Source organism: Ursus arctos, unplaced genomic scaffold, assembly GCF_023065955.2.
Source record: "Ursus arctos isolate Adak ecotype North America unplaced genomic scaffold, UrsArc2.0 scaffold_15, whole genome shotgun sequence".
NCBI classification, from domain to species: Eukaryota; Metazoa; Chordata; class Mammalia; order Carnivora; family Ursidae; genus Ursus; species Ursus arctos.
Window position 1 is genome coordinate 36,685,090 of NW_026622819.1, and position 6,165 is coordinate 36,691,254.

The window sequence follows — 6,165 nt, forward strand, 5'->3', positions numbered from 1 at the left end:
GTATTTATTATGTGAGGCCCTATTTTAAACAATCTAGTGGACAAGACACCATTAAAATCTCACATTACAAATGGAGAGACAAAGAGGTAGAATAAGTTGCCCAAGTATGTAGAGCCAGTAAATGGTAAAGGTAAATGTCAGACTTTCTTCAGAAAATCTGATTCGAAGCAAACGTTTAGGAGATAAAATCCACTATTGGCCTCAAGTCTCTCAGTACATCTTTGCTGAGTATGCCATACTGCAAGCTTCACCATCCTCTGATCCTGAGCCATCCTCCGGTAGCTAGTCATGTAGGAAATTAAAGTAGTCATGGCAACCACACTCTGAGACCTTGCCATGTGAGACCTTCTTCCCAAGGGAGGTGGGTGGCTTGCATATTGCCTGCTGCAATAGGTGTTGAGCTTTATTCCTGGGTTCTTTAACTACTGTGCAATCTATTGAGTTTGAGGCCATTATGTGGCCCATCATGTCACCTGTGTGAAACCATGTCATGATGGGAAACCAATGTCACATTGCCAATGCTATTAATGTCTGCTGTGATGTAAGCAATGAATAGATCAGCACTTTGATCTACTGAGACTCATTATCTACTTTTAGCACCTCTGAAGTTGTGGCAAGCCAAACTGCTTGTTTACTTAACTATCTCCTTCGGAGTTGTGATGTCCATTGCCATCTTCTATAAAGTGAATATTCTTCCCTGACAAATATATATTAATCACTCGTGGTACTGCCTCTCAAATTTACCCACTGGGTCCTTAGCTCTTCTTCCCACTACTAATCTCCCTGAGTTAGGGAGAAATTCCATCTAGGATCAAATCCATTGGATGTGAAATATTTCATTCTACATTTTCATGTGTTTTTAAGATTTATATACTTTACAATATATTTCAGTATATGACAGTATATTCTTTCAGGTGAAGCTATCTATATTTTTGTAACACCAGATGCTAGTATATTTCATGACATATAAAAGGTACTCACTCAATACATGTATGTTGAGTGAATGAATGAGTGAAAAAAATGAATTAATGAGCAATTGAAAGAATGAATATACAATAATTGGTTTTTCCTACTTGGGCAATTGTTCCATTATCACTTTTTACTTTTAGCTACCTACTTAGAGCAGAATGGGTCTCCCCCATTGAAATGTCTTTCTTCAGAGAGGCACTGTATACAGTAAAAGTGTACTCATTAGCATTCAGTCATTCTGCATGTGTTCCTTTTGAAAGCCAATGTGACACTGTATAATAATACCCCTTAAGCTCCAGGATTAATTAGTAGAATTCTAATCATAGATTTGCTCCTAACTAAGCAGCTCATTTGATTTTTCTGAACTGCAAGAGACTCATCTTTTAAAACGAAGTGATTAATATTTGCTTTATGTCACAGACTTCTTGAAAAGAACAAATGTATTAATCTATGCAAATAAGTTGCAAAGCATTTGGCTGCAAGTAAGAGAATGGCCAGTTTAAAATAGTTGGAACAATGAGATATATTGTCTCAAATAAGAAGGATTAGGAGGAAGGGAGGCTCCATGTTTCACCAATTCAGTGACTTGACAATATAATTGGGTCATTTAGAGAGTGGTCTTTCCCTTTTCCTCTCTGTTACTCTGAGCATGGCTCTTTAATCTAACCCTATGGTACCAAGGGGTTTCCGGATTCTATGTCCCACATGCAGACAGGACAGCATCTGGAAGCCAAAAAAGAGGCTATTTCCTTTTTAATGTATTTTTAAGATTGAAGAAAATAAATCCCCACTGATTGCCCTCATGTTTGATTGACAAAGAAATGGGACCACCATGGTTTTTCCTTATAGCAATGGTTCTTAAGCTTTATGCAAAATGATTCATTCCTTTCCATCTCCACTTTTTCTCTTAAAGTTCGGCACTTACATTATACTATACACTGCACACAGGTGAGCAGAAGTTGTAAATAAATGCACGTGAATTTACTTTCAAAGATCTAATCTTAGTTGAGTAGTAAAAAGACAAAGCAGTACAGGCTCCTTATAACACCGTTGAAGAATTACCCACCATCTGTGACACAATGTCAAGTTAAAATTATCTTCATATGTCAAGGTATAAAGCTCCCAATCAGGATCAAAGTCTACCATGCTGAGAACAATGAACTCAATGCTGAGACTATCTTCCGATTTCTACCAGTGAACCCCATTAAACTTTCAATCTCAATAATGTTTTTGCTTCTAATGTGTAGCTAGTCTTGCTACTCTAAAAACTGCAACAGCATCCATCAGATCTATTACTTCTATATTTGCGATCCCACTGGGCAGGCTCAATCTGTTTTTTGAAAAAAACCTATTCTTTCACCTGCTGGCACATCTTACAGGAAAATGCAGCTCCTACAAAAAATAAGGCAGTAGAAAATGAATTCACAAATGTAAACCAAACTCTTTTGCCAGGGAACCACCAAATGGGCAGAATTCACACCAAAACTGTGAAGAAAATGACCTGGGTCTTCAAAGAGATGTACTACATGTGCTTGTATAACAATGCCCATGTGATGTGAACAAGCATCCATGCAAGGGGCTTGCCATTATTCCCGGTAAGAATGTTCAAAACAAGATGAGCAGGCTGTGTCACACATCTGATGAAGGGGGTTCAGAGTGGCCTCATGAGAATTATCCCCATCTTGTTGCAGAAGAAGGAACGAGAAAGAGATAATTATGTTCTTGAGCCTCTTGGATCAGGAGATCATTTAAGTAGATACTGACACTAAGGAAATCCTGAAGCTCTTGAGCTTCAACAGTCTGTCTAACCTTCAGGTTACTCAGCCCATAGTTGGAATGGATTTCAAAACACCATTTGGAGCCATTTGAATCTTTCTTCTATACTGTAATATTGTCAACAAACCTGAGACAACAACAACATAAAGGTAGACTGAGAAGTAAATCTAGCTCTCTTCAAAATATTGACCCAGTGTAACCGTTCTATTGGCAAAGATGCCACACAGAACCATTGTGTTTAATGAATAGCAAATGTTGATTGGGGCAAGCAAGTTCAAAAAGGACAGAAAAAGAAGAGTAGAAGCAGTGAAAAAGGAAATTCAAGATCCGGGACCAAAAAGATAAGTTAGAAAAATATATTTGCTCTTATGCAATTGCATGTGTGAGTACGTGTTTGTGTATATACATGCAATTGTATATGAGCATATACATATGTGTATACTGTGTATACATATACATATATGTATCAGCATATACCTACGTATGCATATATATATACACATGCACCCATTGATATGTATGCATATTCATATTCACATACATATATAAATATAATTTATGAATAGACTTATTAATTAAAAATTATGTTTGAAGGAAGTGATCTGATTCCCCTTTGAGAGGCTAAATGAGAAACATATGTAAGGTAAAATCAAGTGGTGGTTAGTGGCAGAAACAAAGAAAAGCTATGCAACAAACTGATGGATCACTAGAGAAGAACAGTGTTTGCAAAGTTGAGTCATGGGGAAATGCTCATTTGATTACATGAATGGAACTAGGGGTATTTTTTAAATATTAATTCCTAGGCCTTATTCATGAAGAATCTGATTCAGAGAGGAGGCTAAGTAAATACATATACATGAGTAATCCCAATGGCCATGCTCAGGATATGAAACAAAGTACAAGGGACTAGGTAATCCATGCCATCTCCATTTGATTATTCCCCAAATCACCTGACAGTTCCATCATTCTGTTAAGCCTGGCAATGTGACTTCTCCTCTTTCCCTTAATTCTCTATCATCCTTTAAGTACACTGCTGCACTTGAGGAAACATGAGTCTGTTTCTTACAACAGAATAAAGTCCAACCAACTATAAGACATCACACCTTTCAATTACTTAATACTTCTGGAAAAAATGCTTCTATAACTACTTATATTTAAGATGGTAATTATTCATAGAATCAGAAAAGTAGACATTGAAGTATAAATTTATATGCTCCAGTTCAATTTTCAAGAAAAAACAAACCCATTCTCCTGGTGTGATAGCATCTATACTTAAAGATCAGTTATCTTACAAGGGTACATGTTATTGTTTCATAACTCTAATGTTTAAGAAGTTCTAAGATATGCCTTATTAAAATTCCATATAAGAAAAATTCTGTATAAGTTAAAATTTAAGTACTACCGAAGTCCACACATAAAATATTATTAAGAAATATATGAAGGTAAGAAATCAATCAATGCATGTATTAGGGTTCTCCAGAAGAACAGAACCAAGAGGATGTATATGTGTGTGAATAGGTTTATGATACAAATTAGAAAACTCACAAACTGACCATGTTGTTTGGAGGGCCTTTAGGACATTTTGTTTACCAAGGCAATGAACAATGCACTAATGAGGGTGGCATGAGCATAGCTTAAAATCTCATTAATGTCTGTGCTATGTATATTGAGATTTCAGTTAAGAGATGCTATTACAGCACCAGCCTCCCTCGTAATGATGGAGATGATGCAGTCCTGGAATAGCAGAGGCCAGGTGGCAGCATTTAACTGTCTGAACCAAGGTGGGTATAATTAATGCAATGAGCAGCAAAGTCAGAAGGGCAGTCATGAGTGCATGACACTCAGAATTCTATGAAGATGGTTCATAAAACATAGACAGCTAAGAAATATATATAATCAATTAATAAACATAATCAAAAGATATTAAGAATGAGGTTAGCAATGCCAAATGACTTTTTAGTTACCAAACTAAACTCTTAGATCCACAATCTATACCCTTGAAGCTGGGTCTCTGTGAGGAAGAATCCTGCAATACCAGAGCAAGTACATACTGTAGTGATTTCTCAAGTCCCTCTGAAAAGGGTAATAACACACTGAGACAGGGGGGTTTTCGATTCAAGTTTATGATAATATTCAAGGAAGCAGTGCCATCATGCCTCATTCTAGTAGGGGCAAACATGGTTCAGGACATAAAGAAAGCCCTTGTTCAGGTCCATTTCACAGTGGGTCTATTGGTTCCACATATACTTTGGTCATTAACATGTTGAGTAATATTTACAAACCAGCTCTCTGAGGAGAAAAAAAGCTCTAATTCTTTATAGCAGTTGTTTGTTTCCATAAATCCTCCCACCATGACTGATTTCAAGGTCTCAACATGAGTACACGGCTTTGGGAAGAGATGCGTATGATTGGTTCTTGTGAGCCAGCATGAGCCAGCTCCAACACACCACTGCTCCTGGTGCTCCTTTCCTCAGATCACAAATATATAATTGGAATGAACACAATTAACAGTTGACAGAAAACTCAATGAGTTCTTTCACTGTACAGTAAGAGTTACTGTGGTAGGGATGATTTTCCACCTCCCCCAGCCGTTATAGTAAAATGAAGAAAAACAATACATATCCTGGGGTATGGCATAAGTTAGCAGTGATAACACTACCTCCAAATACCTAAAGAATGAATGGGTGGTGGTTCTTGTATAACATAGGTTGGGTTCTTTGGAACCAGTCTGAAATGAAGTTTTGTGTAATATGTTTATTAGATATCAGCACCTATGAAAGGAGGGAGATGAAGTACATCTGAGCAGAAGAAGTCAAAATTCAATGCAGAACTGACAAAATTTTGGCAAATCCTGCTGGGCATTGTCAGAGTGTCCCATATTGGATTCAATTTTTGGCCTTTGTACCCTACCTTGAGCATTTATTGGATTGGCATGACTTAAGCAAAGCAATTCTCTGAAGCTAAGGAAGACTCTGAAAGTCCTCAAAGCTGGATGCGTTCTAGTCACCACACTCCATACATCCAGGTAGGCAGCAAGTTCTTCCACAAAAGGAATCAGGATGGCACATCTCTGAGTTAATCTCCATCATTATTCCCATTTAATATTGAACAGTCAGAAATATATAAAACCTTATGAATCATGGTGGATAACTGGCAGGCAAATGAAAACTAAACCAATAAATAGTAAAATAGGATTGCAATACTTGATAGGCCTTTGTGGCAGCCATAAAAAAGGCACCTCTCAGATCTTCTGCTTCAGGGACCATAACTGACTGAGAGTATTGGCCATTCCCCTTTGGATCCACTACTATGCTTATACTAAGTCCATCTCCCCCAAAATTGCTTCCAGCCAATGACTGAACATAGTGAGGGTAGTAATGCAGTCTCATTCCTTCAGATATAAGATCCTTTAATTAGCAA

General features: G+C 37.3%; 1 pseudogene; it reads left to right on the forward strand.

The window, feature by feature from the left end:
- The first annotated feature begins 2,432 nt into the window (after positions 1-2,432).
- LOC113260757 (40S ribosomal protein S17-like) lies at positions 2,433-2,838 on the forward strand (annotated as a pseudogene).
- The last annotated feature ends 3,327 nt before the right edge of the window (positions 2,839-6,165 follow it).